Source organism: Pelobates fuscus, chromosome 13 (assembly GCF_036172605.1).
Source record: "Pelobates fuscus isolate aPelFus1 chromosome 13, aPelFus1.pri, whole genome shotgun sequence".
NCBI classification, from domain to species: domain Eukaryota; kingdom Metazoa; phylum Chordata; class Amphibia; order Anura; family Pelobatidae; genus Pelobates; species Pelobates fuscus.
Window position 1 is genome coordinate 85,784,959 of NC_086329.1, and position 14,331 is coordinate 85,799,289.

The 14,331-nt window shown below is 42.4% G+C and overlaps 1 long non-coding RNA gene across 1 annotated transcript in view; it reads left to right on the top strand.

Moving 5' to 3' along the window:
• LOC134582977 (uncharacterized) overlaps window positions 1-14,331 on the top strand; it is a 71,291-nt gene that overhangs the window by 19,048 nt on the left and 37,912 nt on the right. The gene's annotated exons all lie outside the window — the stretch shown is intronic.

The following is a 14,331-nucleotide window of genomic DNA, read 5'->3' on the forward strand; positions in this document are numbered from 1 at the left end:
TTATGTGTTTTTGTCCTCGGGAGTTGATCCAAATGAATGATGCTATTAATTCAATCAAGACCCAAACTGTCAAGGATCACTCTACTGAAGTGTGTCCCATTAATAGCTCCCTGGACAAATGCATAACAATGCAGACAGATTATAAAGAGCTCCCAGTTTAATGCAGAGCCTGTATTCCTACACAGACTAATTACAGAGAGTAGGTGCGCTGGTGATAAAATCTAGATCTGCAACATTAGCTAATGATACGTGATCGCCCACTGTCTTAGTGATTGAACTGAATGACATCACCCTGATTATTTATTTCTATTTCTCCGCTATCCTGTTTCCCTCGTGTACCCAGGAGACCACATCTGGAGATCGGTGACCTTGGGGAGCTAGCACATGTAACCCCAATTCCACATGTACCCAATATTTGTCACACAGGTGGGGGGATCGTTGCGCAGGTGAGATATCGAATCAAGGGCTGAATGTTGGTTGACGCAAGGAAATGGTATCAAACACACACAGAAGGAATTTGTGCTCCTTGCAAATGAACCTCAGTATCAGCTCCTGGGAACCCCGATATCCATCACACAGATGGAATTTGTGTGACTCAGAAAGCTTCGCAACAATTAAGATCAGATTGAAGAGCTCCACCTGAATACCAGAGAATCCTACACATAAATGGACTATAATTTCATTAATTAACTCCCCACAGTTAGACTTTTGGATCTATTGCACAAATGGAGTTTGGTTAACTTGGGGGACTTCCCGTGAATGCAGCCCAGAATTAGATACAAGAATGGAGTTTGGTTAAACCATATTAAAAAAAGGAGGTTTCTGTTCTCTCGCTTCTCTGTGGACATTGTAATAAAGTCCAAACCATGTGCCTCATTTATATGTAGAAAACATTTGTCCTATTGGCTGCTGTAATTCAATATAATTTGGTACAAGTTATTTTGTTTGTTTGTTTCTTTGCCTTTCCATATCTGCTAGCCATGGCTTTGACTTTGTGTCTGCCGTTATATAGTCTAATGTGCTACTGTAGTGATTCACAATTAGCTTGAAGGTCACTATAAGAGGACCACCCTATCAGTCTGTGGGTCTGCACTTTATTTACAGGGAATTAATTAGTGTGCTAAGCATTAATCAATGAAAAAAGGACAATGCACTTCCCCTTTCAATACAATGAACCTAAATCAGACATCATGTAATTGAATGAGGACTTACATAATTGATCTAATCATACCCTGCGTTGTTTCGGCAATCCCTGTCTTAATCATCTATCAAGGAGCACAGGAATTTAGGGTTGCGATATGGGTACTGAAAGTATTTAGGTCGGGGAAACTAGGGCATGGATGAAGGTGTGATCTGGATACAGTTTAGGGTAATTGGGAGATTCACACCACAGAGGTGGGTGACTGGGGATACCAGACAAGACGTGGAGGTCACTGACTATTAGACCATATCTTGGGCTTTGGGGTGACTCTGGATGTTATTAATTATACAGAGTCAGACAGGAGGGGAATTGGGTGGTTATTGCTGTGCTGTGACTGTCCTCGGTGTAATTACTGGAATGTGCTCAGCCATAGCCATTCCAAGTTCCAGAAGCTGATGGGATCATTGAGATAAGGCTGGGTATAGCCTGCTCCTGCAGTCTGTGTGTCTCAGTAGGGTGTTGAGATGACAAGATAGGAGCATTGTGTAAAGGGATTTTGGGATGGACAGTCTTCCCGTGTGTTTATTGTTTGTTTACCATGTGATGTCTGCTTGTGAACATATATCTATTGCTCTACAGGAGAATATATCTCACCTGCAGTGCTTGCATCCTAACCCTTATAATGAACTCCTCGGCATGCTAACACACAGGTATAATCAGTCTGAAATGCAGTGCTTCTACCCTGACTCTCTTCTCTACATAGCTTGCTCTTAACCCTTTCTTGCCTCCTGAATTTGCACTCGAATGCCTTTTGACCTTCAGCGCTGACACTCTAAAACGTTCTCTTGTCTGGTTTGCAGAGCTTACACTTAGAAGTCTTTACCTTCCATGGTCTGCAGAGCTTGCACTCTAGCGATCACTCTTGACTGCAGAGCTTGTAGTCTGAGACGTTACCATTCCTGGTCTTCAGAGCTTGCAATTTAATGATTGCTCCCATCTTTTTTTTTTAACTTTGCACTCTGAACCTTTCACCTTTCTTGTCTGTTGAGCTTGATCTCATGTGATCACTCATTCCTGATCCACAGAGCTTGCAGTCTGAACTATTCATTCGCCTGATCTGCAGAGCTTTCAGTCAAAACATTTTACCTGCCTAGTCTGAAGAGCGCGGCCTCTAACCATTAAGCCTCCAAGCCTACAGTCTATTCCTATGTACCTTCGTTGTCTGCAGAGCTTACACTCAAATCATTTCCCCTGCTTGTGCTGCATACCTTGCATGCCAATGTTGTAACATGCCTGGATTTTAGAGCATGCACTCTAATTATTTCTCCTGGTTTGCCTGCTGAGCTTTTTTTTTACTTTTTATAACTTTCTTGTGTGCTTCACTTATACCCCAGCAGTTTTGCCATCCTAGCCTGCAGAGCTTGCACTCTTTCTCCCACTCTACCCTGTCCTGCCAAGCTTGTACTAATGCCATCACTCCTGTCTGCTCATTCTCGCATGACCTGCAGAGCTTGCACTAAAACCAGCTTTCTTGCCAGGCCTGCAAAGCTTTGAGCGGTGTGTGTTTATTCAGTGTCTGTTGTTCTGCTGATGAAAGGTGCTGGCAGGCTTCCACCAAGCTGGTATTTTCGTGTAGTGCAAAGAAAAGATTGTTGTCTGGTTAACTCATGCCGTGCCTCAGCCAGACCTGAAAACTGGGACGCCACTGACCTTTCTAAGCATTGAGACTGTATGATAAAGCCATGTTGTGTTTTCTTCTCTTGTTGGTATCTGTCCCCAGTGCTTGCACACTATTTTAACGAAACATGGGATTTACCAGTAGTTATGGTTGAAATTCCCATAGTATTGTAACCATTTTGCTGTTGCAGCATCATGGGAATTGTAGTTGGTTGACATCATCTTGAGAAATGTAAGCCGTCATTGTGTAGGTCAATAAAATAGCCATCTAACCTATTCAATTCCTTCATAATATTTAGCTAGCTGTTTCTTGTAAACCAGCCCTGTCAGTCTGACCTTTCCCTTCCCCTCGGAGGCGAAATTTTGTTATTTGTAGAAAGTTGGAAATAACAAAACAGCCAGAATAACCAGAGTTTGCGTGATGTGTAAATGCGCTGAACCGGCGGCGTGACATACCAATGTATAGGTGACGTAGGCGCTGTTATTTGAATTCCTTCAGAGTAAATAACATGTCAAACCCCCTCTCCAAAAAAATGCAAACAACAAAAAAAACTTTTACTAGACTAATTCCAGCTGCACAGAGTTAATTCTACAATTAGGGACTACCATCAAAATAAGGGTTAAAATGGCTGCCATGCCTACAGCAACAGAATTCTGGTGATAATAATACGAATCCACCTTAGGCTTATAACCATTGAGTGCAGGGAAATTAATCAATGGGTGTTTTCTGTCTGTTTCTGTATTCTCACTGTGCTCTATGTAACGCTCTCTGTATTTTGTCCCTCTGTGCGATTCTCTGTCTCTTGTCTCTCAGTATAACGCCCTGTGTTCCATCTTTGGAACGTCTTGTGGCTCACCATGTCCCACCGTAGCCCCTCCGTATGGGTCTGGTAAATCATGTATTAGATTATGGATGTGAAATGTGTTTGTGATGCTTTTCTCATGTTACCCACCACCAGAGAGCTGGCTTGGGGGTTTACCCCCTGTCCCCGCCTCGTGTTTCTCATCTCCCCTCACTCAGCAGTTCTCTCCTAAACGCTGAAATCTCACTTTTATTTCATGAGCTAATCTATTGATTTGGGGAAAGCTGCCCTGCTCTGGGCCGTGGGGACATGCTCTGGTTTCAGTTAAATAGCCTTTCTCTTGAAACCCAAAACTCTGTGAGTCTCATAGCTTTTCGCTCTTACTCTGTATTCTGCAACCCAATACGCCAGTCACAAATGGTTGCTTATCCCAGAGTTACCTGTAAAATGTCCTCCCTCGAACATATTCCAAATCACATTGGTTGTAAGGGACCAAAATCAACTGAGCAGTTCCAGTCCTCCTGTAAAAACTTAACGTGGGACCAGCCTAAGAGCTGGGCCTCTCAGCAAAAAGCTGTCCTGCGCTTGTAAAACTAAGTGTTTCTGCTGTAAAAAATATAAAGCTTAACTAACTGGGCTAATAGAATACAACCGTAATGCCGTGCTGAATACAGTCTGAATACAGCCACAACACCGTCCACAATATAAACTGAATACAGCCACAACACCGTCCACAATATAAACTGAATACAGCCACAACACCGTCCACAATATAAACTGAATACAGCCACAACACCGTCCACAATATAAACTGAATACAGCCACAACACCGTCCACAATATAAACTGAATACAGCCACAACATCGTCCACAATATAAACTGAATACAGCCACAACAACGTCCACAATATAAACTGAATACAGCCACAACATCGTCCACAATATAAACTGAATACAGCCACAACATCGTCCACAATATAAACTGAATACAGCCGCAACACCGTCCACAATATAAACTGAATATAGCCACAACACCGTCCACAATATAAACTGAATACAGTCCACAATATAAACTGAATACAGCCACAACACCGTCCACAATATAAACTGAATACAGCCACAACGTCAACAATATAAACTGAATACAGCCAGAACAACGTCCACAATATAAACTGAATACAGCCACAACACCGTCCACAATATAAACTGAATACAGCCACAACACCGTCCACAATATAAACTGAATACAGCCACAACAACGTCCACAATATAAACTGAATATAGCCACAACACCGTCCACAATATAAACTGAATACAGCCACAACACCGTCCACAATATAAACTGAATACAGCCACAACATCGTCCACAATATAAACTGAATACAGCCGCAACACCGTCCACAATATAAACTGAATATAGCCACAACACCGTCCACAATATAAACTGAATACAGCCACAACACCGTCCGCAATATAAACTGAATACAGCCACAACACCGTCCACAATATAAACTGAATACAGCCACAACATCGTCCACAATATAAACTGAATACAGCCGCAACACCGTCCACAATATAAACTGAATATAGCCACAACACCGTCCACAATATAAACTGAATACAGCCACAACACCGTCCGCAATATAAACTGAATACAGCCACAACACCGTCCACAATATAAACTGAATACAGCCACAACACCGTCCACAATATAAACTGAATACAGCCGCAACACTGTCCACAATATAAACTGAATACAGCCGCAACACCGTCCACAATATAAACTGAATACAGCCACAACACCGTCCACAATATAAACTGAATACAGCCACAACACCGTCCACAATATAAACTGAATATAGCCACAACACTGTCCGCAATATAATCAGAATACAGCCACAACACTGTCCACAATATAATCTGAATACAGCCACAACACCGTCCACAATATAAACTGAATATAGCCACAACACCGTCCGCAATATAAACTGAATACAGCCACAACACCGTCCACAATATAAACTGAATACAGTCCACAATATAAACTGAATACAGCCACAACACCGTCCACAATATAAACTGAATACAGCCACAACGTCAACAATATAAACTGAATACAGCCAGAACAACGTCCACAATATAAACTGAATACAGCCACAACACCGTCCACAATATAAACTGAATACAGCCACAACACCGTCCACAATATAAACTGAATACAGCCACAACAACGTCCACAATATAAACTGAATATAGCCACAACACCGTCTACAATATAAACTGAATACAGCCACAACACCGTCCACAATATAAACTGAATACAGCCACAACATCGTCCACAATATAAACTGAATACAGCCGCAACACCGTCCACAATATAAACTGAATATAGCCACAACACCGTCCACAATATAAACTGAATACAGCCACAACACCGTCCGCAATATAAACTGAATACAGCCACAACACCGTCCACAATATAAACTGAATACAGCCACAACATCGTCCACAATATAAACTGAATACAGCCACAACATCGTCCACAATATAAACTGAATACAGCCGCAACACCGTCCACAATATAAACTGAATATAGCCACAACACCGTCCACAATATAAACTGAATACAGCCACAACACCGTCCGCAATATGAACTGAATACAGCCACAACACCGTCCACAATATAAACTGAATACAGCCTCAACACCGTCCGCAATATAAACTGAATACAGCCGCAACAGCATCCACAATATAAACTGAATACAGCCACAACACCGTCCACAATATAAACTGAATACAGCCACAACACCGTCCACAATATAAACTGAATACAGCCACAACACCGTCCACAATATAAACTGAATATAGCCACAACACCGTCCGCAATATAAACTGAATACAGCCCCAACACTGTCCACAATATAAACTGAATACAGCCACAACACCGTCCACAATATAAACTGAATACAGCCCCAACAGTTTATATATTTTATTACTAGCATTTAGTGCCAGCATATTCCGCAGCGATGTACAATTGGGGTAAATTAAACAGTACGATACACAGCCAAATTCAAAGTTCTCATGCCCGTGAGATCTAGTCATGGAAGCTCATGAAGTAGCTTGCTGAGTACTGATCTGATAACTAATGTGAGTATATCCCTGTGGCTTTTACTTTGCCCCCCAAAAATATGGGTTTCTGTGACTGTAAACACTGCTGCCTGTGCTCTTCAACTTTCACCCTGTTTGCCTTGAACTTCACAAATAGGTTGTTTACGCTGTGAAGGGAGGTGATCGAAAACCTTCCACAATCTATGCACGTAAACACATAACACGTGCAAATACCGCAGCTGTGCCTTCCAGCAATCAGACAGCCAGGCCCACTAGGAATAAAGCCATAGAATACCTTGTGCAAACAAATACGCTACCTGCAGATATTGAACTGTATTATGTATCCAGAGCAAAGGGCTAAAAAATATCATAACCAGACGTGTTGTTACTGGAGAGCAGGGCAGATCGATAATTGATAAAGTGATTTGTCTGCTGTAATCTCCACTTCAGAACAGTCCGTTTGAATACCAGATAATTACTGGTTACAAAATCCCAGAGCTAATTCAGTCTAAACAAGCCTAATTGGCTACATTTTATACCATTAGCACAGGTATTGTCTATCTCAGGGGTAGGCAACCTTCGTCAGTCCAGATGTTGTGGACTACATCTCCCCTGATGCTTTGCCAGCATTATGGGATATGTAGTTCAAAACATCTGGAGTTCCGGAGGTTGAGTAACCATGGTCTATCTTCTAGGCCAAGGGTCTTCTGTATATCTATGTAATTGTGCCCCTTTATGTGGGGAGGTCTAAGCTACACACGGAAACGTTCTGTGCCGAAGAGCTTACAATCTATTAATGTAATGGGTAACATTATTGCAAGGAGCTTGAATTGTTTAGCGGCAGATTGTAAGCTCCATTTAGTAACAGTGATATTGGTGCTATTTGATCACTGTGTGAAGATTCAGTGAAGCTAGGTTAGGTGATGTAAGGATGTTCCCCATGGCTCTCGGTGCCCCTCAGGAATTGGGTGCTCAGCAGCTGTAATCTGTAGCTGTCCTTGTGGATGGCGAAAGAGATGTAAACACTCTCAAATTCAAGTAATTCTACTTAAAGAATGTACATTCTAAACACAGAATAGAAAGTGTTACACCATCTCACTGCAGGGAAACACAGATAGAAAGGAATTATGAAACAGGTAGCCTGCCATCTGCCTCCATCTGCAGAGGGACACAGACATAATGGAGCTATGGAACATGAAGTATGCCCTTCACACTACAGTGTGACACAGACATAATAGAGTTGAGGGACATGGTGTCTGCCCCTCCAGCTGCAAAGAGACACAGAGAAGGGAGCTATGGGACATGGCGTGTACCCCTCATATTGCAGGGTGACATAGAGAGGAGGGAGTCGTGGGACATGGCGTGTACCCGTCACATTGCAGGGTGACATAGAGGAGGGAGCCATGGGAAGTGGCGTGTACCCCTCAAATTGCAGGGTGACATAGAGGAGGGAGCCATGGGACATGGTGTCTTCCCCTCCAGCTGCAAGGTGACAGAGGAGGGAGCTATGGGACATGGAGTGTACCCCTCACATTGCAGGGTGACATAGAGGAGGGAGCCCTGGGACATGGTGTCTGCCCCTCCAGCTGCAAGGTGACACAGAGAAGGGAGCTATGGGACATGGAGTGTACCCCCCAGCTGCAGGGTGACAGAGAAGGAAGCTATAGGACATGATGTCTGCCCCTCCAGCTGCAGGGTGACAGAGAAGGGAGCTATGGGACATGGCGGTTACCCCTCACATTGCAGGGTGACATAGAGGAGGAAGCTATGGGACATCGTGTCTGCCCCTCCAGCTGCAGGGTAACTCAGAGAAGAAAGCTATGGGACATGGAGTGTACTACTAACATTGCAGGGTGACATAGAGGAGGGAGCTATGGGACAGTGAATGTACCCCTCACATTGCAGAGTGACATAGAGGAGGAAGCTATGGGACATCGTTTCTGCCCCTCCAGCTGCAGGGTAACTCAGAGAAGAAAGCTATGGGACATGGAGTGTACTACTAACATTGCAGGGTGACATAGAGGAGGGAGCTATGGGACAGTGAATGTACCCCTCACATTGCAGAGTGACATAGAGGAGCAAGCTAAGGGACATTGTGTCTACCCCTCCAGCTGCAGGGTGACTCAGAGAAGGAAGCTATGGGACATGGAGTGTACTACTAGCATTGCTGGGTGACATAGAAGAGGGAGCTATGGGATATGAAGTTTACCCCTCCAGCTGCAGAGTGACAGATGAGAGCTACCTAATACTTGCTAACAGTCCCTACGTTTCAGGGGCAGTCCTGAATGTGGTACCCGAGACGCCATCCCTGGGTGTTTTCTCTTCTGTCCAGTGTCTGGAAACAATATGGAAATCCAAGACATTCTAACCCACACTTGAATGCCTCGGCAGTACTCACTGTGTGAGCCATTCTACTTGGACTCCTTACCAGGCTGCCTGTCACCCTGGCATGACATACACACCCCATATTGTACTGGCACTCCCCCAGCAGCCCCCCCTACTGTCCAGACTACCCTACTTACCCATGAAGAAAATATGAGACAGTGAGGCTGTCACTCCCAGGCACCCAGTGATCCAGAGCTGCTTTAGTATGTAGTATCCTTGCGATATGCAGAATTACTGTCACCTCTTAATGCTGCCCCCAATAATGGTAAGTCTACAAAACACTGCATCTGGGATCACTGCAGTTTGCTGCTGTGTAAATGAATGTCCACTTTGATGTCCTCTGAGGTGAGAGTGTCAAATCTAATCAGACAGCAATTAGAAAAGGACTAGGCTGCTTGGCAGGGGGGCAACAATAGAAGGCAAATGACTAATTGAATCAGCAGAATGTGTGATCTGTTCACTGGAAATGTGACAACAAATGTGTTTGTGGACTTGTAAATGTGCTAGTCTGTTGGCTACAATGGTCTTAAAAATACATTTTCCTCTTAATTAAAACATTTCATTAGCAGTGTACTGAGCCAAAGTTTCTCTTTCATTTAAAACCAATTGTAGACAGGTTTATAGTGTTAACAGTGAATAATGGCGTTTACATCAGTTAAAAAGCAAACAAAAACACATTTTCTCTGGAATAAATGTTAAAGTGGTGTGCTGTGTGAATAGTACATTAACCCTTTACATGTTTATTAACGTCACTGTATGATCAACAATCGTATTCTCCGGACTCCCCTGATTATTCTGAATGTGTCTGTATATACACATTACATCTTACTTGTTTCTAACCTGTTCAGTTAATTGATATTATATTGTACTTAAAACAATATATACAGGGCCTCATAAAGCCATGCTGAATACAGTCTGAATACAGGTTTAGTGTAAGGGGTAATATCATCTCTATATACAGGGCGGGCTCAGTGTAAGGGGTAATATTATCTCTATATACAGGGCAGGCTCAGTGTAAGGGGTAATATTATCTCTATATACAGGGGGAGTTTAGTGTAAGGGTTAATATAATCTCTATATACAGGGCAGGCTCAGTGTAAGGGGTAATATTATCTCTATATACAGGGGGAGTTTAGTGTAAGGGTTAATATAATCTCTATATACAGGGCAGGCTCAGTGTAAGGGGTAATATAATCTCTATATACAGGGCAGGCTCAGTGTAAGGGGTAATATAATCTCTATATACAGGGCAGGCTCAGTGTAAGGGTTAATATAATCTCTATATACAGGGCGGGCTCAGTGTAAGGGGTCATATAATCTCTATATACAGGGCAGGCTCAGTGTAAGGGGTAATATAATCTCTATATACAGGGCAGGCTCAGTGTAAGGGGTAATATTATCTCTATGTACAGGGTGAGCTCAGTGTAAGGGTTAATATAATCTCTATATACAGGGCAGGCTCAGTGTAAGGGGTAATATTATCTCTATGTACAGGGTGAGCTCAGTGTAAGGGTTAATATAATCTCTATATACAGGGCAGGCTCAGTGTAAGGGTTAATATAATCTCTATATACAGGGCGGGCTCAGTGTAAGGGTTCATATAATCTCTATATACAGGGCAGGCTCAGTGTAAGGGTTAATATAATCTCTATATACAGGGCGGGCTCAGTGTAAGGGTTAATATAATCTCTATATACAGGGCAGGCTCAGTGTAAGGGTTAATATAATCTCTATATACAGGGCAGGCTCAGTGTAAGGGGTAATATTATCTCTATGTACAGGGTGAGCTCAGTGTAAGGGTTAATATAATCTCTATATACAGGGCAGGCTCAGTGTAAGGGTTAATATAATCTCTATATACAGGGCGGGCTCAGTGTAAGGGTTCATATAATCTCTATATACAGGGCAGGCTCAGTGTAAGGGGTAATATTATCTCTATGTACAGGGTGAGCTCAGTGTAAGGGTTAATATAATCTCTATATACAGGGCAGGCTCAGTGTAAGGGTTAATATAATCTCTATATACAGGGCAGGCTCAGTGTAACGGGTAATATTATATCTATGTACAGGGTGAGCTCAGTGTAAGGGTTAATATAATCTCTATATACAGGGCAGGCTCAGTGTAAGGGTTAATATAATCTCTATATACAGGGCAGGCTCAGTGTAAGGGTTAATATAATCTCTATATACAGGGCAGGCTCAGTGTAAGGGGTAATATAATCTCTATATACAGGGCGGGCTCAGTGTAAGGGTTAATATAATCTCTATATACAGGGCAGGCTCAGTGTAAGGGGTAATATAATCTCTATATACAGGGCGGGCTCAGTGTAAGGGGTAATATAATCTCTATATACAGGGCAGGCTCAGTGTAAGGGGTAATATAATCTCTATATACAGGGCAGGCTCAGTGTAAGGGGTAATATAATCTCTATATACAGCAGGCTCAGTGTAAGGGGTAATATAATCTCTATATACAGGGCGGGCTCAGTGTAAGGGTTAATATAATCTCTATATACAGGGCAGGCTCAGTGTAAGGGTTAATATAATCTCTATATACAGGGCGGGCTCAGTGTAAGGGTTCATATAATCTCTATATACAGGGCGGGCTCAGTGTAAGGGGTAATATAATCTCTATATACAGGGCGGGCTCAGTGTAAGGGTTAATATAATCTCTATATACAGGGCGGGCTCAGTGTAAGGGTTAATATAATCTCTATATACAGGGCAGGCTCAGTGTAAGGGTTAATATAATCTCTATATACAGGGCAGGCTCAGTGTAAGGGTTAATATAATCTCTATATACAGGGCGGGCTCAGTGTAAGGGTTCATATAATCTCTATATACAGGGCGGGCTCAGTGTAAGGGGTAATATAATCTCTATATACAGGGCGGGCTCAGTGTAAGGGTTCATATAATCTCTATATACAGGGCGGGCTCAGTGTAAGGGTTAATATAATCTCTATATACAGGGCAGGCTCAGTGTAAGGGTTAATATAATCTCTATATACAGGGCAGGCTCAGTGTAAGGGTTAATATAATCTCTATATACAGGGCGGGCTCAGTGTAAGGGGTAATATAATCTCTATATACAGGACAGGCTCAGTGTAAGGGTTCATATAATCTCTATATACAGGGCGGGCTCAGTGTAAGGGGTAATATAATCTCTATATACAGGGCGGGCTCAGTGTAAGGGTTCATATAATCTCTATATACAGGGCGGGCTCAGTGTAAGGGTTAATATAATCTCTATATACAGGGCAGGCTCAGTGTAAGGGTTAATATAATCTCTATATACAGGGCAGGCTCAGTGTAAGGGTTAATATAATCTCTATATACAGGGCGGGCTCAGTGTAAGGGGTAATATAATCTCTATATACAGGACAGGCTCAGTGTAAGGGGTAATATAATCTCTATATACAGGGCGGGCTCAGTGTAAGGGTTCATATAATCTCTATATACAGGGCGGGCTCAGTGTAAGGGGTGATATAATCTCTATATACAGGGCAGGCTCAGTGTAAGGGGTAATATAATCTCTGTATACAGTGCTGGCTTAGTGGAAGGGGTAATACAAATTCTCTATAGACATGGCAGGCTCAGTGTAAGGGGTAATACGATCTCTATACACAGGACGGGCTCGTTGTAGGGGGTTATATAATCTCTATATACAGGGCAGGCTCAGTGTAAGGGGGTAATATAATCTTTGTATACAGGGTGGGCTTAGTGTAAGGGGTAATTTGATCGCTATTTGAAGGGTGAGCTCAGTGTAAGGGGTAATATAATCTCTATATACAGGGGGAGTTTGGTGTAAGGGGTAATATAATCTCTATATACAGGGGGAGTTTAGTTTAAGGGGTAATATAATCTCTATATACAGGGGGAGTTTAGTGTAAGGGGTAATATAATCTCTATATACAGGGGGAGTTTAGTGTAAGGGGTAATATAATCTCTATATACAGGGGGAGTTTAGTGTAAGTGGTAATGCTATATCTGTATACAGGGGGATTTAATGTAAGGGCTATTATGATATCTTTACCTTTCCACACATCTCACCCACCTGGTGTGTATGTGTGTATATATATATATATCATTTTAACCCTTACGCTGAGCCCACCCTCTATACAGAGATTATATTTGTCTTAATTTTATCTTGCCGTCTGTTTAAAAAAATCTCTTGTTGTCTGAATCTAACACTGAATCTCAATTTCTAACCCTATGTCACAGTGTTGAGCTAATTGTGGGTGATGTCTTTGCTGAGTAAACGTGCGCTAGTGACTGTGTGATACTGCACAGTAATAGCAGCAGAGAGCTGTTGATTATGCTCGCGTGTCTGTGTGCTTGTTATGACATCCAGGGCCTTGTGAGTTGTAGGTACAGAGTCCAAAGTGTGGAAAGGAGTCCGTGCCTTTTCTCATGTAGTTCTCGCACGCATTGCACGCAGTCGGCATTCTGTCACACGCTGTGTTTTTCAATGATCTCATTTGGAAAAGGATGTCTTCATCGCTTGTCTCTTTCAATTTATGTTTTATGCAAATTACTTGATGTCGAACATCCCCAATTGTAAAGCACGGCCAAAAATGTTAGTGCTGAATACATGCTAATAATAATAACAACAGTAATAAATATTTCCTATATTATACTTAATAATTATAATCTGACCATGGCACATACCGTATGGGCTGTTGGGACACTATAGGCACCCAGAACACTTTATCATAATTAAGTGGCTTGGATGCAGTGCTCTGTCCCTTTAACCCAGTGAAACATAGCAGTTTTAGAGAAATTGCAATGTTTACATTGTAGAGTTAAGACCGCCTCTAGTGGCTCTCATACTGACAGTCACTACAGGCACTTCCTGGTGAATAACATGGAGTTTTACTGCATGTAATGATGTTGGACGTCCTCCTGCTTTGCATGCAGACATGTAATGTCTTCAATTTCCCCATAGGAATGCATTGATTCAAAGTTTTCCTATGGGATAGCTTTTATGTGTGCGTGGCACTCACCGCACATGCGCGCTAGGTCCCCCCCCATCGTTGTGACATCACCAGAGGAGGAGATCTAGCCAGCGCGGAGGAAGGTAAGTGTATAAAGTTTTTTTTTACTCTTTCATGCTCGGAGGTGGGTTGATACCTATTAAATTACAGACAGGGACACTATAGCGTTAGAAATACATGTTTTGTATTCTTAACACCATAGTGTTCCTTTAATTTGATTGTATA